Source organism: Phyllobates terribilis, unplaced genomic scaffold (genome assembly GCF_046119375.1).
Source record: "Phyllobates terribilis strain yellow unplaced genomic scaffold, ASM4611937v1 Scaffold_5__5_contigs__length_657084704, whole genome shotgun sequence".
Taxonomy (NCBI): Eukaryota; Metazoa; Chordata; class Amphibia; order Anura; family Dendrobatidae; genus Phyllobates; species Phyllobates terribilis.
Genome location: NW_027362765.1, coordinates 99479509 through 99503060, shown reverse-complemented (window position 1 = coordinate 99503060; position 23552 = coordinate 99479509). Strand labels below are relative to the sequence as shown.

The 23552-nt window shown below is 43.7% G+C and overlaps 10 non-coding genes across 10 annotated transcripts; all 10 read right to left on the bottom strand.

Moving 5' to 3' along the window:
* Positions 1-775: 775 nt before the first annotated feature.
* On the bottom strand, positions 776-966 carry LOC141150051 (U2 spliceosomal RNA). The gene has a single exon (XR_012246323.1). It is a non-coding gene; the product is annotated as a U2 spliceosomal RNA (small nuclear RNA).
* A 1115-nt stretch (positions 967-2081) lies between these two features.
* On the bottom strand, positions 2082-2272 carry LOC141149604 (U2 spliceosomal RNA). Its single transcript, XR_012245895.1, has one exon. It is a non-coding gene; the product is annotated as a U2 spliceosomal RNA (small nuclear RNA).
* A 1115-nt stretch (positions 2273-3387) lies between these two features.
* LOC141150518 (U2 spliceosomal RNA) lies at positions 3388-3573 on the bottom strand. The gene has a single exon (XR_012246700.1). It is a non-coding gene; the product is annotated as a U2 spliceosomal RNA (small nuclear RNA).
* Positions 3574-9762: 6189 nt separating this feature from the next.
* Positions 9763-9953, bottom strand: LOC141274371 (U2 spliceosomal RNA). Its single transcript, XR_012322650.1, has one exon. It is a non-coding gene; the product is annotated as a U2 spliceosomal RNA (small nuclear RNA).
* A 1115-nt stretch (positions 9954-11068) lies between these two features.
* Positions 11069-11259, bottom strand: LOC141150050 (U2 spliceosomal RNA). The gene has a single exon (XR_012246322.1). It is a non-coding gene; the product is annotated as a U2 spliceosomal RNA (small nuclear RNA).
* Positions 11260-12374: 1115 nt separating this feature from the next.
* Positions 12375-12565, bottom strand: LOC141149603 (U2 spliceosomal RNA). Its single transcript, XR_012245894.1, has one exon. It is a non-coding gene; the product is annotated as a U2 spliceosomal RNA (small nuclear RNA).
* A 1115-nt stretch (positions 12566-13680) lies between these two features.
* On the bottom strand, positions 13681-13865 carry LOC141150519 (U2 spliceosomal RNA). The gene has a single exon (XR_012246701.1). It is a non-coding gene; the product is annotated as a U2 spliceosomal RNA (small nuclear RNA).
* A 6190-nt stretch (positions 13866-20055) lies between these two features.
* On the bottom strand, positions 20056-20246 carry LOC141274370 (U2 spliceosomal RNA). Its single transcript, XR_012322649.1, has one exon. It is a non-coding gene; the product is annotated as a U2 spliceosomal RNA (small nuclear RNA).
* Positions 20247-21361: 1115 nt separating this feature from the next.
* On the bottom strand, positions 21362-21552 carry LOC141274368 (U2 spliceosomal RNA). Its single transcript, XR_012322648.1, has one exon. It is a non-coding gene; the product is annotated as a U2 spliceosomal RNA (small nuclear RNA).
* A 1115-nt stretch (positions 21553-22667) lies between these two features.
* LOC141274367 (U2 spliceosomal RNA) lies at positions 22668-22858 on the bottom strand. The gene has a single exon (XR_012322647.1). It is a non-coding gene; the product is annotated as a U2 spliceosomal RNA (small nuclear RNA).
* Between the last annotated feature and the right edge of the window lie 694 nt (positions 22859-23552).

The window sequence follows — 23552 nt, the reverse complement described above, 5'->3', positions numbered from 1 at the left end:
TGGCTGTCCAGCAGCAGACTGAAGGTGGCTGCTGCTGTGCACAGGTATATAAAGGCTCAGAGCCTATTATGACACGCGCAGCCAGCGTTCCATTGCCACATTCCATCTACTGCAGGCAGGATACCTGGCTGGCTGAATGTCGCTGAGAAGCTCACAGAGACCGCCATAAGCAACAGTTTAACAGAATGCCACAGACTAATCAACCAAACTTTTTGGGTTGGGTTCTCTTTTATAGTCTGCAGGCATTAAATGAAAGAAGTCAGTGTTCCAGCAGAGGGAGACAACGTTTCAGAAAAGGCATTGTAGCAAACCAAAAAAGAAATTTTAAGCGCAGCAGAGTAACCAGCGCACATACCTGTTAGCTCAGGTGAGTTTAAAAGGCTGCTGTTGATAACAAGGGCATTTGCTAAATAGATGGTGTGTGTGCAACAATATACTGAAAGGTCAATTATATTGTGCAGCTTATCTCACCACCTGTAGTTATTTAGGTGAAAGCTCCAAAATGCTTGCCTAATATGTCTGTTTATCCAAAAGGAAGTAAAAAGGGAGAGCTAGAAAGATAGCATTGCATCACATTACATGGCAATGCAATGCACAGTTGCTGAAGTTGAACCAAAATGAGCTTGTAATCTGGCTTCTGCAACTTTGAACATGAAAAATCCAATGAGGAGAAGAAAAGCAAAGCCAAAGAGTCCATCCCAAAATCCGACAAACAAGCAAAATGAACAAAAAACATTGAATTCAATTCTTTCTGATTTTAGAAACTGCATTAAAGAAGGGGTGCACCGGTCCTGGAGATACTGCAATACCAGGTCAATGCATGGAGTGGACAGAGCAAGCTCTTTTTCCATCTCCCTGTTCTAAAAATCCATTTAATATATGGTCCCCAGATAGGGGACGTATCAGATATTAAACTGATTAGAACAGATACTACACTTGATCTTAGCCAAAAGGCCGAGAAGCGATAACCAGAATTGGTTTCAAACTACGGAGCCACCCAAGGATCCTGAAAAGTCCATTTGTGGATATGAGCTCCTGGACTCCCGTTAAGAAGACATGTTGTCAACCTCTAGATCCCTTACATGCCTGCAATTTTCGGCTTGCTGCTGCTGCAATCCACGCGTTTTAGATCTGCATAACTCCACCTCTTTAAACACAGCACCTTCACCCCCTGCTGTTCCCACCCGCCTCAACACCGTTGGAAGGGAGGAGAACCAATTAAGGCGGGGGGTGGGGTGGAACGAGCAGCTGTCTACCCTTAGCAGGAGGGCTCCTGATTACATACCTCTCCTGCTGCTGCTGCTGCTGGCTGTCCAGCAGCAGACTGAAGGTGGCTGCTGCTGTGCACAGGTATATAAAGGCTCAGAGCCTATTATGACACGCGCAGCCAGCGTTCCATTGCCACATTCCATCTACTGCAGGCAGGATACCTGGCTGGCTGAATGTCGCTGAGAAGCTCACAGAGACCGCCATAAGCAACAGTTTAACAGAATGCCACAGACTAATCAACCAAACTTTTTGGGTTGAGTTCTCTTTTATAGTCTGCAGGCATTAAATGAAAGAAGTCAGTGTTCCAGCAGAGGGAGACAACGTTTCAGAAAAGGCATTGTAGCAAACCAAAAAAGAAATTTTAAGCGCAGCAGAGTAACCAGCGCACATACCTGTTAGCTCAGGTGAGTTTAAAAGGCTGCTGTTGATAACAAGGGCATTTGCTAAATAGATGGTGTGTGTGCAACAATATACTGAAAGGTCAATTATATTGTGCAGCTTATCTCACCACCTGTAGTTATTTAGGTGAAAGCTCCAAAATGCTTGCCTAATATGTCTGTTTATCCAAAAGGAAGTAAAAAGGGAGAGCTAGAAAGATAGCATTGCATCACATTACATGGCAATGCAATGCACAGTTGCTGAAGTTGAACCAAAATGAGCTTGTAATCTGGCTTCTGCAACTTTGAACATGAAAAATCCAATGAGGAGAAGAAAAGCAAAGCCAAAGAGTCCATCCCAAAATCCGACAAACAAGCAAAATGAACAAAAAACATTGAATTCAATTCTTTCTGATTTTAGAAACTGCATTAAAGAAGGGGTGCACCGGTCCTGGAGATACTGCAATACCAGGTCAATGCGTGGAGTGGACAGAGCAAGCTCTTTTTCCATCTCCCTGTTCTAAAAATCCATTTAATATATGATCCCCAGATAGGGGACGTATCAGATATTAAACTGATAAGAACAGATACTACACTTGATCTTAGCCAAAAGGCCGAGAAGCGATAACCAGAATTGGTTTCAAACTACGGAGCCACCCAAGGATCCTGAAAAGTCCATTTGTGGAGATGAGCTCCTGGACTCCCGTTAAGAAGACATGTTGTCAACCTCTAGATCCCTTACATGCCTGCACTTTTCGGCTTGCTGCTGCTGCAATCCACGCGTTTTAGATCTGCATAACTCCACCTCTTTAAACACAGCACCTTCACCCCCTGCTGTTCCCACCCGCCTCAACACCGTTGGAAGGGAGGAGAACCAATTAAGGCGGGGGGTGGGGTGGAACGAGCAGCTGTCTACCCTTAGCAGGAGGGCTCCTGATTACATACCTCTCCTGCTGCTGCTGCTGCTGGCTGTCCAGCAGCAGACTGAAGGTGGCTGCTGCTGTGCACAGGTATATAAAGGCTCAGAGCCTATTATGACACGCGCAGCCAGCGTTCCATTGCCACATTCCATCTACTGCAGGCAGGATACCTGGCTGGCTGAATGTCGCTGAGAAGCTCACAGAGACCGCCATAAGCAACAGTTTAACAGAATGCCACAGACTAATCAACCAAACTTTTTGGGTTGGGTTCTCTTTTATAGTCTGCAGGCATTAAATGAAAGAAGTCAGTGTTCCAGCAGAGGGAGACAACGTTTCAGAAAAGGCATTGTAGCAAACCAAAAAAGAAATTTTAAGCGCAGCAGAGTAACCAGCGCACATACCTGTTAGCTCAGGTGAGTTTAAAAGGCTGCTGTTGATAACAAGGGCATTTGCTAAATAGATGGTGTGTGTGCAACAATATACTGAAAGGTCAATTATATTGTGCAGCTTATCTCACCACCTGTAGTTATTTAGGTGAAAGCTCCAAAATGCTTGCCTAATATGTCTGTTTATCCAAAAGGAAGTAAAAAGGGAGAGCTAGAAAGATAGCATTGCATCACATTACATGGCAATGCAATGCACAGTTGCTGAAGTTGAACCAAAATGAGCTTGTAATCTGGCTTCTGCAACTTTGAACATGAAAAATCCAATGAGGAGAAGAAAAGCAAAGCCAAAGAGTCCATCCCAAAATCCGACAAACAAGCAAAATGAACAAAAAACATTGAATTCAATTCTTTCTGATTTTAGAAACTGCATTAAAGAAGGGGTGCACCGGTCCTGGAGATACTGCAATACCAGGTCAATGCGTGGAGTGGACAGAGCAAGCTCTTTTTCCATCTCCCTGTTCTAAAAATCCATTTAATATATGGTCCCCAGATAGGGGACGTATCAGATATTAAACTGATAAGAACAGATTTTTTTTTTTTTTTTTTTTAACCAAATCAGATAGGCCGGAGCATAAGCTCAATCAAATCGACTTACAAAAGCCTTTCATTGACACTTAGCCTTTCATCACACTTGGTATATAATCAAAAATAAAACCAAACCTTATCATCAGGTACATTATACACTACTAATTAAACTTTACCAAAAACCTCCACTTTTTAAACTTCCAGATCCCTTCAGCATCTATAATACTTCCACGTTCCTGATCCCAGAGGTATATTACATACATACGTGACAGAATCAATCTCAAACATTCATTAACTGACATTTTCTTCCTTTTAAAAACTAACAAATTCCTCGCATCCCACAAACTTTCAATTACACACACCACCAACAACCATAAAATCCTATCCTTAATTCTACTACATGCACCCATCCCAAACATAGCAAGTTTCCAATTAACATACTTTACACCCACCAATTCCTTGCAAAGTCCCCCTATACCCTTCCATACATCATATGCAAAATCACAATCCCATACCATATGTCTAACATGCTCTCTCAAACCACATCCATCCCTCGGGCATACCTCAGATTTAACTAAATCCCTCTTCTTTTGCACATCTCTAACAGGCAAAATGTCATGCAATATCATCCAAGCGATATCTCTCTGTCTGTTAGTCACACCATCTATACTTAATTTTCTCCACATCACGGTTACTTCCTCCCCTCTCAACCAATTGATATTACATACCACCTCACGCTCACGCACCATCCTAATGACTTTCTTCTTTTGCCTAAAATCACTCATGTTAACGGACAACAAATCATACTTCCTTACAAATTTCTCAACACAACCATACCATACAGGACACTTAAAAGCAACAGGCACTCTAGCATCCCTTTTGACCCACTTTAAGCCATAAAGCATCCATCCAGCCGAATACTTCATCATATAAGCACACTTATTACTTTTCCCTAGAACCACCACCACCATTTTCACGTAACTAATCCCTAAAAAGAAATCAATATTTGGAAAATCCAAACCACCATTTACACATAACTTATAGACATATTCCCGTTTCAATTTCTCCATGCGACTTCCCCAAAGAAAATTAAAGATGAATTTCTCAGTTTTCCTAATTTTCTTAAAAGCAGCAGGATATACATTCGCAACAAACAACAAAATAGGCAAAATAACCGCCTTAATAATCAGAACTTTCCCAGTCAGAGTTAGTTCTCTCATTCGCCAAAAATTCAACTTGCGCACCACTCTCACCCCACAATCTTCCCAACTCTCATTTCCTTTCAAATCATCATTAAACTTAATCCCAAGCACCTTTATTGCACCATCCTCACACCTCACACCATCCATCCGTACATTCCTCTCACCAAAACATTTAAAGGAACTCTTAGTCCAATTGACCTTAAAAGCTGAGACACTACAAAACAAACTTAATATCAACCTTGCCCTACTCATCGCAGCCATATTCCCACTCACAATCACTACATCATCCATGTAACCTAGAATTCTCACATCCTTTCCATTACTCCCAGGAATCATCACACCTCTCATAACCTTATCCTTCCTAACCATACACATCAACACTTCAATCACACTAATAAACAAAAAAGGGGACATAGGGCACCCCTGACGCACTCCTGATTTAATTCTCACTTTCTCACTCAACCACCCATTCACCAAAAATTCACTTGAAACATTACAATACAAACTCCTAACACAGTTTACAAAATTCCTGGAATAACCCATCTTAGACAAAACCTTAAACATAAAGCTATGTGACACACGGTCAAAAGCTTTTTCAAAATCAACCGAAAACAACAAACATTTCTACTTACGACTCATACAATCCCCAATCACATCACGCAACAACACCAAATTTTCAGTCATACTTCTCCCAGGCACTGCACACACTTGATCTTCATCCACCACACCGCCAATCACTTCCCGCATCCGGCTAGCCAACAATTTACTAAACACCTTATAGTCTGCATTCAAAAGGGTGATTGGCCTCCAATTCCCCAAATCCTTTTTATCACCTTTCTTATGAACCAAAACCACCACCCCATCTCTCATAGATTCACTCAACATATTCTCCGTGAACATATACTGGCACACCTCCAATAAGTCATTTCCCATCGTGTCCCATTCCTTAACATATAACTCCACGGGCAGTCCATCCTTCCCAGGTGTTTTATTCTTACTCGCAGACATCACCACTTTTTTAACTTCATCCAACACAATTACATCATCCAATATTTCACGTTCATCCTCACCCAAACAACCTTCTAAACACCCCAAAGCATCAGTCAACATCCTATCATCAACCCATTTTTCCCCATACAACTCCTTATAAAACAACACCACCTCCTGCATCACATCCTTCCCACTCACACACACCCCATCACCATTCACCACCTCATCCATATCTACTTTCTTCCCAAAAACTTTTTTGAAAAAAAACCTTGTGCATTTCTCATTTTTCTCCAAATGTTCAATCTTAGAACGGTAAATAATTTCTTTCCCTTTACCCTCAATATATTTCTTAATCTCTTCTTTCACTTGACACATCAAAACATCCACATCCACTCCAATCATCCTTAACTTCCTCAGCCACTCCAGTCTAGAGCTTAAATCATTAAATTGTGCTCTATTCATTGCTGCTTTCCTCCTGCCCCTTTTTCTAAAGAAAAAAACAATCTCACTCTTCATCCAGTCCCACCACTCAAGCACATTCCTGAAATCACTTTTTTTATCCCTCCACCTAACATACATTCGCCTAAAATCACGCATGATCCTATTATCTTCCAGCAAACGCACATTAAGTTTCCACACGCCACCACCATATACAAAGGAAATCTTACCTTCTAGACGTGCCCTCAAACACACATGGTCAGAGAAGGGAACATCTTCCTGCTGGAAATTCCTACAAATAACATTTTGTGAAGAAAAGAAGATACGGTCTATTCTAGACTCTATGCCTCCCCTGTCGGCCTTATAGGTCGCAGGAGGTGGATTACCTAAAAAAACTTCCGCAGCATCCTGTAAGGAAAAATCCGCCACAAGACTCTTGAGTCTTTTACCTGTAACATCCATCTTATCCCCCTCCGTCACACAATTGAAATCTCCAACAAAAATTATTGGCATTTTGCCAGATAAAAAAAAACATAATTTCTCAAAAATTTCCAGCCTCTCCCCTTTATCTATTGGTGCATACATATTTACCACCCTAACCCTCCACCCCCTACAATTTAACTCACATATTACACACCTCCCCGCCTCCACCACCATGTAACTTTCTATCTTAACACTATAACCCTTCACCAAAACACCTACCCCACAATTTTTATTACATACAGAACCAGACCACACACTTTGACCTAAAGGCCATGCATTTTCACTTAAGGGATCGGAGATCCCACACTCCTGGACACAGTATACGTCCGCATCCAAGTTGCTCAAGTAATCCAAAATTGCCACTCTTCTCGACTCAGATTTAATCAGCCTAACATTTAGCGACAAGATGCTGAGAGCAACTTGGGCACCCATCTATTAATTTGATGTGGCAGGTCACGACAACATGCCCACCTGTACATCATCCTAACCCTTCTGGGGGTAGGACGCTGGACGTGCAGATATCGTAGTTTGTGCCTTCCCCCAAAAAAGACACATCTTGGGGATCGGATGCAGTAGGGTACACCCGGGCTGGACTCACACTGCAGTCACTTAAAGGGGAAAAGGATGGTTCAGTTTTATTCTTTTTCTTCACTGAAGCGCCTCCATCTTCATCTGAACTATAATTCCGCCGCTGGGGGTCAAAGTCCCCCTGACCTCCCTCCTCCTCAAGGTCAGAAACGACATCGCTCCAGGCCACATGCGGTGTTCTGGTCAGATCAGACTCCTCTTCCCCCTGCAATGTAACCATCATGTCTGGAATTTCAGCCTCCAGATCCTCCACCGGGGCCACTTCCATGCCTATACGATCATCAGTTATCGTCTCAGACTCACTGACATCTGAAGCCACAGACGCGGCCCTCTGCACCGGTGGCTCAGGTGCCAGCTCCATATTTCCTCTTACATTCACACGAACCAGTTCTGGAAAAGCAACCCGAGCCTCCTCCTCATCCAGGAAAGCCAGAGTAGATATCGGAGCAGTCGGAGTTGGAGCAGTCGGAGTTGTAGCTGTGGGTGCAGGAGATTCATTTCTTCTCCTTCCCCTTCCCGCTGCCCCCGCATATGAACCAGGATGGAATATACAGTCTCTGAAGGCATGCCCCTTCTCTCCGCAGAGATTACAGACTATTTCATTTTTGCAATTATTGGAAGAATGATCCACCTCATTGCACTTCCTGCAAATAATCTGTCTGATGTCGCATGCTTCCTGAGTATGGCCATACCTCCTACAATGACGACAAAACCTGGGCGCATTGGGGAAGAACAGGTAACCCCGCTCACTCCCAATGGAAAAATTTGATGGTGGATAATGTATACCCCCTGGTTCATCAGGACTTTCCCGGAACTTGACCATGAAACGATATTTACCGGTCCATAGTTCCTCCTCATTCATGACTTTTACTGCCACCTTGGTAATATAGCAGTGCCTATTTAGAAAGGCATAAATCAAAGCCAAGTCCACATGTGGGTTGTACATGAAAACAGTCAGAGGTACCTCTTTGGAGCAATACAAGATGACAAAAGTCAGCCCATCCAAATATTGATTGTCCAGATTCTTTTTCAAACAATCATAGAAATTGTTGCAAACAGCCATAGAAGTAAATACAAGATTATACTTGCTTTTGAATTGCTGGAGGCACAAGATTTCTTCCTTCTTCACTTCAAGGAGTCCAAACAAAATCTCCTTCACCACGAAGCTGAGGGTAAAGATTCCTTCTTTGCCTTCTTCCACATCAATCTGGATTCCAAACTTCACTCGAGCCTCACCGGGCCCAGCGTATCGAATGCGTCCCATTATCGCTAGTCGTGTCTACTGGCCAACTCCTTATAGCAGCAAGTGGCTTAAGCCATAAAATGGCGATGCCACAGGGCCAAGAGTTAACGCACAGACAGCCAAATGACTAGACCCATTACAGATCTGAGCCAAAAGGCCGAGAAGCGATAACCAGAATTGGTTTCAAACTACGGAGCCACCCAAGGATCCTGAAAAGTCCATTTGTGGAGATGAGCTCCTGGACTCCCGTTAAGAAGACATGTTGTCAACCTCTAGATCCCTTACATGCCTGCACTTTTCGGCTTGCTGCTGCTGCAATCCACGCGTTTTAGATCTGCATAACTCCACCTCTTTAAACACAGCACCTTCACCCCCTGCTGTTCCCACCCGCCTCAACACCGTTGGAAGGGAGGAGAACCAATTAAGGCGGGGGGTGGGGTGGAACGAGCAGCTGTCTACCCTTAGCAGGAGGGCTCCTGATTACATACCTCTCCTGCTGCTGCTGCTGGCTGTCCAGCAGCAGACTGAAGGTGGCTGCTGCTGTGCACAGGTATATAAAGGCTCAGAGCCTATTATGACACGCGCAGCCAGCGTTCCATTGCCACATTCCATCTACTGCAGGCAGGATACCTGGCTGGCTGAATGTCGCTGAGAAGCTCACAGAGACCGCCATAAGCAACAGTTTAACAGAATGCCACAGACTAATCAACCAAACTTTTTGGGTTGGGTTCTCTTTTATAGTCTGCAGGCATTAAATGAAAGAAGTCAGTGTTCCAGCAGAGGGAGACAACGTTTCAGAAAAGGCATTGTAGCAAACCAAAAAAGAAATTTTAAGCGCAGCAGAGTAACCAGCGCACATACCTGTTAGCTCAGGTGAGTTTAAAAGGCTGCTGTTGATAACAAGGGCATTTGCTAAATAGATGGTGTGTGTGCAACAATATACTGAAAGGTCAATTATATTGTGCAGCTTATCTCACCACCTGTAGTTATTTAGGTGAAAGCTCCAAAATGCTTGCCTAATATGTCTGTTTATCCAAAAGGAAGTAAAAAGGGAGAGCTAGAAAGATAGCATTGCATCACATTACATGGCAATGCAATGCACAGTTGCTGAAGTTGAACCAAAATGAGCTTGTAATCTGGCTTCTGCAACTTTGAACATGAAAAATCCAATGAGGAGAAGAAAAGCAAAGCCAAAGAGTCCATCCCAAAATCCGACAAACAAGCAAAATGAACAAAAAACTTTGAATTCAGTTCTTTCTGATTTTAGAAACTGCATTAAAGAAGGGGTGCACCGGTCCTGGAGATACTGCAATACCAGGTCAATGCGTGGAGTGGACAGAGCAAGCTCTTTTTCCATCTCCCTGTTCTAAAAATCCATTTAATATATGGTCCCCAGATAGGGGACGTATCAGATATTAAACTGATAAGAACAGATACTACACTTGATCTTAGCCAAAAGGCCGAGAAGCGATAACCAGAATTGGTTTCAAACTACGGAGCCACCCAAGGATCCTGAAAAGTCCATTTGTGGAGATGAGCTCCTGGACTCCCGTTAAGAAGACATGTTGTCAACCTCTAGATCCCTTACATGCCTGCACTTTTCGGCTTGCTGCTGCTGCAATCCACGCGTTTTAGATCTGCATAACTCCACCTCTTTAAACACAGCACCTTCACCCCCTGCTGTTCCCACCCGCCTCAACACCGTTGGAAGGGAGGAGAACCAATTAAGGCGGGGGGTGGGGTGGAACGAGCAGCTGTCTACCCTTAGCAGGAGGGCTCCTGATTACATACCTCTCCTGCTGCTGCTGCTGCTGGCTGTCCAGCAGCAGACTGAAGGTGGCTGCTGCTGTGCACAGGTATATAAAGGCTCAGAGCCTATTATGACACGCGCAGCCAGCGTTCCATTGCCACATTCCATCTACTGCAGGCAGGATACCTGGCTGGCTGAATGTCGCTGAGAAGCTCACAGAGACCGCCATAAGCAACAGTTTAACAGAATGCCACAGACTAATCAACCAAACTTTTTGGGTTGGGTTCTCTTTTATAGTCTGCAGGCATTAAATGAAAGAAGTCAGTGTTCCAGCAGAGGGAGACAACGTTTCAGAAAAGGCATTGTAGCAAACCAAAAAAGAAATTTTAAGCGCAGCAGAGTAACCAGCGCACATACCTGTTAGCTCAGGTGAGTTTAAAAGGCTGCTGTTGATAACAAGGGCATTTGCTAAATAGATGGTGTGTGTGCAACAATATACTGAAAGGTCAATTATATTGTGCAGCTTATCTCACCACCTGTAGTTATTTAGGTGAAAGCTCCAAAATGCTTGCCTAATATGTCTGTTTATCCAAAAGGAAGTAAAAAGGGAGAGCTAGAAAGATAGCATTGCATCACATTACATGGCAATGCAATGCACAGTTGCTGAAGTTGAACCAAAATGAGCTTGTAATCTGGCTTCTGCAACTTTGAACATGAAAAATCCAATGAGGAGAAGAAAAGCAAAGCCAAAGAGTCCATCCCAAAATCCGACAAACAAGCAAAATGAACAAAAAACATTGAATTCAATTCTTTCTGATTTTAGAAACTGCATTAAAGAAGGGGTGCACCGGTCCTGGAGATACTGCAATACCAGGTCAATGCATGGAGTGGACAGAGCAAGCTCTTTTTCCATCTCCCTGTTCTAAAAATCCATTTAATATATGGTCCCCAGATAGGGGACGTATCAGATATTAAACTGATTAGAACAGATACTACACTTGATCTTAGCCAAAAGGCCGAGAAGCGATAACCAGAATTGGTTTCAAACTACGGAGCCACCCAAGGATCCTGAAAAGTCCATTTGTGGATATGAGCTCCTGGACTCCCGTTAAGAAGACATGTTGTCAACCTCTAGATCCCTTACATGCCTGCAATTTTCGGCTTGCTGCTGCTGCAATCCACGCGTTTTAGATCTGCATAACTCCACCTCTTTAAACACAGCACCTTCACCCCCTGCTGTTCCCACCCGCCTCAACACCGTTGGAAGGGAGGAGAACCAATTAAGGCGGGGGGTGGGGTGGAACGAGCAGCTGTCTACCCTTAGCAGGAGGGCTCCTGATTACATACCTCTCCTGCTGCTGCTGCTGCTGGCTGTCCAGCAGCAGACTGAAGGTGGCTGCTGCTGTGCACAGGTATATAAAGGCTCAGAGCCTATTATGACACGCGCAGCCAGCGTTCCATTGCCACATTCCATCTACTGCAGGCAGGATACCTGGCTGGCTGAATGTCGCTGAGAAGCTCACAGAGACCGCCATAAGCAACAGTTTAACAGAATGCCACAGACTAATCAACCAAACTTTTTGGGTTGAGTTCTCTTTTATAGTCTGCAGGCATTAAATGAAAGAAGTCAGTGTTCCAGCAGAGGGAGACAACGTTTCAGAAAAGGCATTGTAGCAAACCAAAAAAGAAATTTTAAGCGCAGCAGAGTAACCAGCGCACATACCTGTTAGCTCAGGTGAGTTTAAAAGGCTGCTGTTGATAACAAGGGCATTTGCTAAATAGATGGTGTGTGTGCAACAATATACTGAAAGGTCAATTATATTGTGCAGCTTATCTCACCACCTGTAGTTATTTAGGTGAAAGCTCCAAAATGCTTGCCTAATATGTCTGTTTATCCAAAAGGAAGTAAAAAGGGAGAGCTAGAAAGATAGCATTGCATCACATTACATGGCAATGCAATGCACAGTTGCTGAAGTTGAACCAAAATGAGCTTGTAATCTGGCTTCTGCAACTTTGAACATGAAAAATCCAATGAGGAGAAGAAAAGCAAAGCCAAAGAGTCCATCCCAAAATCCGACAAACAAGCAAAATGAACAAAAAACATTGAATTCAATTCTTTCTGATTTTAGAAACTGCATTAAAGAAGGGGTGCACCGGTCCTGGAGATACTGCAATACCAGGTCAATGCGTGGAGTGGACAGAGCAAGCTCTTTTTCCATCTCCCTGTTCTAAAAATCCATTTAATATATGATCCCCAGATAGGGGACGTATCAGATATTAAACTGATAAGAACAGATACTACACTTGATCTTAGCCAAAAGGCCGAGAAGCGATAACCAGAATTGGTTTCAAACTACGGAGCCACCCAAGGATCCTGAAAAGTCCATTTGTGGAGATGAGCTCCTGGACTCCCGTTAAGAAGACATGTTGTCAACCTCTAGATCCCTTACATGCCTGCACTTTTCGGCTTGCTGCTGCTGCAATCCACGCGTTTTAGATCTGCATAACTCCACCTCTTTAAACACAGCACCTTCACCCCCTGCTGTTCCCACCCGCCTCAACACCGTTGGAAGGGAGGAGAACCAATTAAGGCGGGGGGTGGGGTGGAACGAGCAGCTGTCTACCCTTAGCAGGAGGGCTCCTGATTACATACCTCTCCTGCTGCTGCTGCTGCTGGCTGTCCAGCAGCAGACTGAAGGTGGCTGCTGCTGTGCACAGGTATATAAAGGCTCAGAGCCTATTATGACACGCGCAGCCAGCGTTCCATTGCCACATTCCATCTACTGCAGGCAGGATACCTGGCTGGCTGAATGTCGCTGAGAAGCTCACAGAGACCGCCATAAGCAACAGTTTAACAGAATGCCACAGACTAATCAACCAAACTTTTTGGGTTGGGTTCTCTTTTATAGTCTGCAGGCATTAAATGAAAGAAGTCAGTGTTCCAGCAGAGGGAGACAACGTTTCAGAAAAGGCATTGTAGCAAACCAAAAAAGAAATTTTAAGCGCAGCAGAGTAACCAGCGCACATACCTGTTAGCTCAGGTGAGTTTAAAAGGCTGCTGTTGATAACAAGGGCATTTGCTAAATAGATGGTGTGTGTGCAACAATATACTGAAAGGTCAATTATATTGTGCAGCTTATCTCACCACCTGTAGTTATTTAGGTGAAAGCTCCAAAATGCTTGCCTAATATGTCTGTTTATCCAAAAGGAAGTAAAAAGGGAGAGCTAGAAAGATAGCATTGCATCACATTACATGGCAATGCAATGCACAGTTGCTGAAGTTGAACCAAAATGAGCTTGTAATCTGGCTTCTGCAACTTTGAACATGAAAAATCCAATGAGGAGAAGAAAAGCAAAGCCAAAGAGTCCATCCCAAAATCCGACAAACAAGCAAAATGAACAAAAAACATTGAATTCAATTCTTTCTGATTTTAGAAACTGCATTAAAGAAGGGGTGCACCGGTCCTGGAGATACTGCAATACCAGGTCAATGCGTGGAGTGGACAGAGCAAGCTCTTTTTCCATCTCCCTGTTCTAAAAATCCATTTAATATATGGTCCCCAGATAGGGGACGTATCAGATATTAAACTGATAAGAACAGATTTTTTTTTTTTTTTTTTTAACCAAATCAGATAGGCCGGAGCATAAGCTCAATCAAATCGACTTACAAAAGCCTTTCATTGACACTTAGCCTTTCATCACACTTGGTATATAATCAAAAATAAAACCAAACCTTATCATCAGGTACATTATACACTACTAATTAAACTTTACCAAAAACCTCCACTTTTTAAACTTCCAGATCCCTTCAGCATCTATAATACTTCCACGTTCCTGATCCCAGAGGTATATTACATACATACGTGACAGAATCAATCTCAAACATTCATTAACTGACATTTTCTTCCTTTTAAAAACTAACAAATTCCTCGCATCCCACAAACTTTCAATTACACACACCACCAACAACCATAAAATCCTATCCTTAATTCTACTACATGCACCCATCCCAAACATAGCAAGTTTCCAATTAACATACTTTACACCCACCAATTCCTTGCAAAGTCCCCCTATACCCTTCCATACATCATATGCAAAATCACAATCCCATACCATATGTCTAACATGCTCTCTCAAACCACATCCATCCCTCGGGCATACCTCAGATTTAACTAAATCCCTCTTCTTTTGCACATCTCTAACAGGCAAAATGTCATGCAATATCATCCAAGCGATATCTCTCTGTCTGTTAGTCACACCATCTATACTTAATTTTCTCCACATCACGGTTACTTCCTCCCCTCTCAACCAATTGATATTACATACCACCTCACGCTCACGCACCATCCTAATGACTTTCTTCTTTTGCCTAAAATCACTCATGTTAACGGACAACAAATCATACTTCCTTACAAATTTCTCAACACAACCATACCATACAGGACACTTAAAAGCAACAGGCACTCTAGCATCCCTTTTGACCCACTTTAAGCCATAAAGCATCCATCCAGCCGAATACTTCATCATATAAGCACACTTATTACTTTTCCCTAGAACCACCACCACCATTTTCACGTAACTAATCCCTAAAAAGAAATCAATATTTGGAAAATCCAAACCACCATTTACACATAACTTATAGACATATTCCCGTTTCAATTTCTCCATGCGACTTCCCCAAAGAAAATTAAAGATGAATTTCTCAGTTTTCCTAATTTTCTTAAAAGCAGCAGGATATACATTCGCAACAAACAACAAAATAGGCAAAATAACCGCCTTAATAATCAGAACTTTCCCAGTCAGAGTTAGTTCTCTCATTCGCCAAAAATTCAACTTGCGCACCACTCTCACCCCACAATCTTCCCAACTCTCATTTCCTTTCAAATCATCATTAAACTTAATCCCAAGCACCTTTATTGCACCATCCTCACACCTCACACCATCCATCCGTACATTCCTCTCACCAAAACATTTAAAGGAACTCTTAGTCCAATTGACCTTAAAAGCTGAGACACTACAAAACAAACTTAATATCAACCTTGCCCTACTCATCGCAGCCATATTCCCACTCACAATCACTACATCATCCATGTAACCTAGAATTCTCACATCCTTTCCATTACTCCCAGGAATCATCACACCTCTCATAACCTTATCCTTCCTAACCATACACATCAACACTTCAATCACACTAATAAACAAAAAAGGGGACATAGGGCACCCCTGACGCACTCCTGATTTAATTCTCACTTTCTCACTCAACCACCCATTCACCAAAAATTCACTTGAAACATTACAATACAAACTCCTAACACAGTTTACAAAATTCCTGGAATAACCCATCTTAGACAAAACCTTAAACATAAAGCTATGTGACACACGGTCAAAAGCTTTTTCAAAATCAACCGAAAACAACAAACATTTCTACTTACGACTCATACAATCCCCAATCACATCACGCAACAACACCAAATTTTCAGTCATACTTCTCCCAGGCACTGCACACACTTGATCTTCATCCACCACACCGCCAATCACTTCCCGCATCCGGCTAGCCAACAATTTACTAAACACCTTATAGTCTGCATTCAAAAGGGTGATTGGCCTCCAATTCCCCAAATCCTTTTTATCACCTTTCTTATGAACCAAAACCACCACCCCATCTCTCATAGATTCACTCAACATATTCTCCGTGAACATATACTGGCACACCTCCAATAAGTCATTTCCCATCGTGTCCCATTCCTTAACATATAACTCCACGGGCAGTCCATCCTTCCCAGGTGTTTTATTCTTACTCGCAGACATCACCACTTTTTTAACTTCATCCAACACAATTACATCATCCAATATTTCACGTTCATCCTCACCCAAACAACCTTCTAAACACCCCAAAGCATCAGTCAACATCCTATCATCAACCCATTTTTCCCCATACAACTCCTTATAAAACAACACCACCTCCTGCATCACATCCTTCCCACTCACACACACCCCATCACCATTCACCACCTCATCCATATCTACTTTCTTCCCAAAAACTTTTTTGAAAAAAAACCTTGTGCATTTCTCATTTTTCTCCAAATGTTCAATCTTAGAACGGTAAATAATTTCTTTCCCTTTACCCTCAATATATTTCTTAATCTCTTCTTTCACTTGACACATCAAAACATCCACATCCACTCCAATCATCCTTAACTTCCTCAGCCACTCCAGTCTAGAGCTTAAATCATTAAATTGTGCTCTATTCATTGCTGCTTTCCTCCTGCCCCTTTTTCTAAAGAAAAAAACAATCTCACTCTTCATCCAGTCCCACCACTCAAGCACATTCCTGAAATCACTTTTTTTATCCCTCCACCTAACATACATTCGCCTAAAATCACGCATGATCCTATTATCTTCCAGCAAACGCACATTAAGTTTCCACACGCCACCACCATATACAAAGGAAATCTTACCTTCTAGACGTGCCCTCAAACACACATGGTCAGAGAAGGGAACATCTTCCTGCTGGAAATTCCTACAAATAACATTTTGTGAAGAAAAGAAGATACGGTCTATTCTAGACTCTATGCCTCCCCTGTCGGCCTTATAGGTCGCAGGAGGTGGATTACCTAAAAAAACTTCCGCAGCATCCTGTAAGGAAAAATCCGCCACAAGACTCTTGAGTCTTTTACCTGTAACATCCATCTTATCCCCCTCCGTCACACAATTGAAATCTCCAACAAAAATTATTGGCATTTTGCCAGATAAAAAAAAACATAATTTCTCAAAAATTTCCAGCCTCTCCCCTTTATCTATTGGTGCATACATATTTACCACCCTAACCCTCCACCCCCTACAATTTAACTCACATATTACACACCTCCCCGCCTCCACCACCATGTAACTTTCTATCTTAACACTATAACCCTTCACCAAAACACCTACCCCACAATTTTTATTACATACAGAACCAGACCACACACTTTGACCTAAAGGCCATGCATTTTCACTTAAGGGATCGGAGATCCCACACTCCTGGACACAGTATACGTCCGCATCCAAGTTGCTCAAGTAATCCAAAATTGCCACTCTTCTCGACTCAGATTTAATCAGCCTAACATTTAGCGACAAGATGCTGAGAGCAACTTGGGCACCCATCTATTAATTTGATGTGGCAGGTCACGACAACATGCCCACCTGTACATCATCCTAACCCTTCTGGGGGTAGGACGCTGGACGTGCAGATATCGTAGTTTGTGCCTTCCCCCAAAAAAGACACATCTTGGGGATCGGATGCAGTAGGGTACACCCGGGCTGGACTCACACTGCAGTCACTTAAAGGGGAAAAGGATGGTTCAGTTTTATTCTTTTTCTTCACTGAAGCGCCTCCATCTTCATCTGAACTATAATTCCGCCGCTGGGGGTCAAAGTCCCCCTGACCTCCCTCCTCCTCAAGGTCAGAAACGACATCGCTCCAGGCCACATGCGGTGTTCTGGTCAGATCAGACTCCTCTTCCCCCTGCAATGTAACCATCATGTCTGGAATTTCAGCCTCCAGATCCTCCACCGGGGCCACTTCCATGCCTATACGATCATCAGTTATCGTCTCAGACTCACTGACATCTGAAGCCACAGACGCGGCCCTCTGCACCGGTGGCTCAGGTGCCAGCTCCATATTTCCTCTTACATTCACACGAACCAGTTCTGGAAAAGCAACCCGAGCCTCCTCCTCATCCAGGAAAGCCAGAGTAGATATCGGAGCAGTCGGAGTTGGAGCAGTCGGAGTTGTAGCTGTGGGTGCAGGAGATTCATTTCTTCTCCTTCCCCTTCCCGCTGCCCCCGCATATGAACCAGGATGGAATATACAGTCTCTGAAGGCATGCCCCTTCTCTCCGCAGAGATTACAGACTATTTCATTTTTGCAATTATTGGAAGAATGATCCACCTCATTGCACTTCCTGCAAATAATCTGTCTGATGTCGCATGCTTCCTGAGTATGGCCATACCTCCTACAATGACGACAAAACCTGGGCGCATTGGGGAAGAACAGGTAACCCCGCTCACTCCCAATGGAAAAATTTGATGGTGGATAATGTATACCCCCTGGTTCATCAGGACTTTCCCGGAACTTGACCATGAAACGATATTTACCGGTCCATAGTTCCTCCTCATTCATGACTTTTACTGCCACCTTGGTAATATAGCAGTGCCTATTTAGAAAGGCATAAATCAAAGCCAAGTCCACATGTGGGTTGTACATGAAAACAGTCAGAGGTACCTCTTTGGAGCAATACAAGATGACAAAAGTCAGCCCATCCAAATATTGATTGTCCAGATTCTTTTTCAAACAATCATAGAAATTGTTGCAAACAGCCATAGAAGTAAATACAAGATTATACTTGCTTTTGAATTGCTGGAGGCACAAGATTTCTTCCTTCTTCACTTCAAGGAGTCCAAACAAAATCTCCTTCACCACGAAGCTGAGGGTAAAGATTCCTTCTTTGCCTTCTTCCACATCAATCTGGATTCCAAACTTCACTCGAGCCTCACCGGGCCCAGCGTATCGAATGCGTCCCATTATCGCTAGTCGTGTCTACTGGCCAACTCCTTATAGCAGCAAGTGGCTTAAGCCATAAAATGGCGATGCCACAGGGCCAAGAGTTAACGCACAGACAGCCAAATGACTAGACCCATTACAGATCTGAGCCAAAAGGCCGAGAAGCGATAACCAGAATTGGTTTCAAACTACGGAGCCACCCAAGGATCCTGAAAAGTCCATTTGTGGAGATGAGCTCCTGGACTCCCGTTAAGAAGACATGTTGTCAACCTCTAGATCCCTTACATGCCTGCACTTTTCGGCTTGCTGCTGCTGCAATCCACGCGTTTTAGATCTGCATAACTCCACCTCTTTAAACACAGCACCTTCACCCCCTGCTGTTCCCACCCGCCTCAACACCGTTGGAAGGGAGGAGAACCAATTAAGGCGGGGGGTGGGGTGGAGACGAGCAGCTGTCTACCCTTAGCAGGAGGGCTCCTGATTACATACCTCTCCTGCTGCTGCTGCTGGCTGTCCAGCAGCAGACTGAAGGTGGCTGCTGCTGTGCACAGGTATATAAAGGCTCAGAGCCTATTATGACACGCGCAGCCAGCGTTCCATTGCCACATTCCATCTACTGCAGGCAGGATACCTGGCTGGCTGAATGTCGCTGAGAAGCTCACAGAGACCGCCATAAGCAACAGTTTAACAGAATGCCACAGACTAATCAACCAAACTTTTTGGGTTGGGTTCTCTTTTATAGTCTGCAGGCATTAAATGAAAGAAGTCAGTGTTCCAGCAGAGGGAGACAACGTTTCAGAAAAGGCATTGTAGCAAACCAAAAAAGAAATTTTAAGCGCAGCAGAGTAACCAGCGCACATACCTGTTAGCTCAGGTGAGTTTAAAAGGCTGCTGTTGATAACAAGGGCATTTGCTAAATAGATGGTGTGTGTGCAACAATATACTGAAAGGTCAATTATATTGTGCAGCTTATCTCACCACCTGTAGTTATTTAGGTGAAAGCTCCAAAATGCTTGCCTAATATGTCTGTTTATCCAAAAGGAAGTAAAAAGGGAGAGCTAGAAAGATAGCATTGCATCACATTACATGGCAATGCAATGCACAGTTGCTGAAGTTGAACCAAAATGAGCTTGTAATCTGGCTTCTGCAACTTTGAACATGAAAAATCCAATGAGGAGAAGAAAAGCAAAGCCAAAGAGTCCATCCCAAAATCCGACAAACAAGCAAAATGAACAAAAAACATTGAATTCAATTCTTTCTGATTTTAGAAACTGCATTAAAGAAGGGGTGCACCGGTCCTGGAGATACTGCAATACCAGGTCAATGCGTGGAGTGGACAGAGCAAGCTCTTTTTCCATCTCCCTGTTCTAAAAATCCATTTAATATATGGTCCCCAGATAGGGGACGTATCAGATATTAAACTGATAAGAACAGATACTACACTTGATCTTAGCCAAAAGGCCGAGAAGCGATAACCAGAATTGGTTTCAAACTACGGAGCCACCCAAGGATCCTGAAAAGTCCATTTGTGGAGATGAGCTCCTGGACTCCCGTTAAGAAGACATGTTGTCAACCTCTAGATCCCTTACATGCCTGCACTTTTCGGCTTGCTGCTGCTGCAATCCACGCGTTTTAGATCTGCATAACTCCACCTCTTTAAACACAGCACCTTCACCCCCTGCTGTTCCCACCCGCCTCAACACCGTTGGAAGGGAGGAGAACCAATTAAGGCGGGGGGTGGGGTGGAACGAGCAGCTGTCTACCCTTAGCAGGAGGGCTCCTGATTACATACCTCTCCTGCTGCTGCTGCTGCTGGCCGTCCAGCAGCAGACTGAAGGTGGCTGCTGCTGTGCACAGGTATATAAAGGCTCAGAGCCTATTATGACACGCGCAGCCAGCGTTCCATTGCCACATTCCATCTACTGCAGGCAGGATACCTGGCTGGCTGAATGTCGCTGAGAAGCTCACAGAGACCGCCATAAGCAACAGTTTAACAGAATGCCACAGACTAATCAACCAAACTTTTTGGGTTGGGTTCTCTTTTATAGTCTGCAGGCATTAAATGAAAGAAGTCAGTGTTCCAGCAGAAGGAGACAACGTTTCAGAAAAGGCATTGTAGCAAACCAAAAAAGAAATTTTAAGCGCAGCAGAGTAACCAGCGCACATACCTGTTAGCTCAGGTGAGTTTAAAAGGCTGCTGTTGATAACAAGGGCATTTGCTAAATAGATGGTGTGTGTGCAACAATATACTGAAAGGTCAATTATATTGTGCAGCTTATCTCACCACCTGTAGTTATTTAGGTGAAAGCTCCAAAATGCTTGCCTAATATGTCTGTTTATCCAAAAGGAAGTAAAAAGGGAGAGCTAGAAAGATAGCATTGCATCACATTACATGGCAATGCAATGCACAGTTGCTGAAGTTGAACCAAAATGAGCTTGTAATCTGGCTTCTGCAACTTTGAACATGAAAAATCCAATGAGGAGAAGAAAAGCAAAGCCAAAGAGTCCATCCCAAAATCCGACAAACAAGCAAAATGAACAAAAAACATTGAATTCAATTCTTTCTGATTTTAGAAACTGCATTAAAGAAGGGGTGCACCGGTCCTGGAGATACTGCAATACCAGGTCAATGCGTGGAGTGGACAGAGCAAGCTCTTTTTCCATCTCCCTGTTCTAAAAATCCATTTAATATATGGTCCCCAGATAGGGGACGTATCAGATATTAAACTGATAAGAACAGATACTACACTTGATCTTAGCCAAAAGGCCGAGAAGCGATAACCAGAATTGGTTTCAAACTACGGAGCCACCCAAGGATTCTGAAAAGTCCATTTGTGGAGATGAGCTCCTGGACTCCCGTTAAGAAGACATGTTGTCAACCTCTAGATCCCTTACATGCCTGCACTTTTCGGCTTGCTGCTGCTGCAATCCACGCGTTTTAGATCTGCATAACTCCACCTCTTTAAACACAGCACCTTCACCCCCTGCTGTTCCCACCCGCCTCAACACCGTTGGAAGGGAGGAGAACCAATTAAGGCGGGGGGTGGGGTGGAACGAGCAGCTGTCTACCCTTAGCAGGAGGGCTCCTGATTACATACCTCTCCTGCTGCTGCTGCTGCTGGCTGTCCAGCAGCAGACTGAAGGTGGCTGCTGCTGTGCACAGGTATATAAAGGCTCAGAGCCTATTATGACACGCGCAGCCAGCGTTCCATTGCCACATTCCATCTACTGCAGGCAGGATACCTGGCTGGCTGAATGTCGCTGAGAAGCTCACAGAGACCGCCATAAGCAACAGTTTAACAGAATGCCACAGACTAATCAACCAAACTTTTTGGGTTGGGTTCTCTTTTATAGTCTGCAGGCATTAAATGAAAGAAGTCAGTGTTCCAGCAGAAGGAGACAACGTTTCAGAAAAGGCATTGTAGCAAACCAAAAAAGAAATTTTAAGCGCAGCAGAGTAACCAGCGCACATACCTGTTAGCTCAGGTGAGTTTAAAAGGCTGCTGTTGATAACAAGGGCATTTGCTAAATAGATGGTGTGTGTGCAACAATATACTGAAAGGTCAATTATATTGTGCAGCTTATCTCACCACCTGTAGTTATTTAGGTGAAAGCTCCAAAATGCTTGCCTAATATGTCTGTTTATCCAAAAGGAAGTAAAAAGGGAGAGCTAGAAAGATAGCATTGCATCACATTACATGGCAATGCAATGCACAGTTGCTGAAGTTGAACCAAAATGAGCTTGTAATCTGGCTTCTGCAACTTTGAACATGAAAAATCCAATGAGGAGAAGAAAAGCAAAGCCAAAGAGTCCATCCCAAAATCCGACAAACAAGCAAAATGAACAAAAAACATTGAATTCAATTCTTTCTGATTTTAGAAACTGCATTAAAGAAGGGGTGCACCGGTCCTGGAGATACTGCAATACCAGGTCAATGCGTGGAGTGGACAGAGCAAGCTCTTTTTCCATCTCCCTGTTCTAAAAATCCATTTAATATATGGTCCCCAGATAGGGGACGTATCAGATATTAAACTGATAAGAACAGATACTACACTTGATCTTAGCCAAAAGGCCGAGAAGCGATAACCAGAATTGGTTTCAAACTACGGAGCCACCCAAGGATCCTGAAAAGTCCATTTGTGGAGATGAGCTCCTGGACTCCCGTTAAGAAGACATGTTGTCAACCTCTAGATCCCTTACATGCCTGCACTTTTCGGCTTGCTGCTGCTGCAATCCACGCGTTTTAGATCTGCATAACTCCACCTCTTTAAACACAGCACCTTCACCCCCTGCTGTTCCCACCCGCCTCAACACCGTTGGAAGGGAGGAGAACCAATTAAGGCGGGGGGTGGGGTGGAACGAGCAGCTGTCTACCCTTAGCAGGAGGGCTCCTGATTACATACCTCTCCTGCTGCTGCTGCTGCTGGCTGTCCAGCAGCAGACTGAAGGTGGCTGCTGCTGTGCACAGGTATATAAAGGCTCAGAGCCTATTATGACACGCGCAGCCAGCGTTCCATTGCCACATTCCATCTACTGCAGGCAGGATACCTGGCTGGCTGAATGTCGCTGAGAAGCTCACAGAGACCGCCATAAGCAACAGTTTAACAGAATGCCACAGACTAATCAACCAAACTTTTTGGGTTGGGTTCTCTTTTATAGTCTGCAGGCATTAAATGAAAGAAGTCAGTGTTCCAGCAGAAGGAGACAACGTTTCAGAAAAGGCATTGTAGCAAACCAAAAAAGAAATTTTAAGCGCAGCAGAGTAACCAGCGCACATA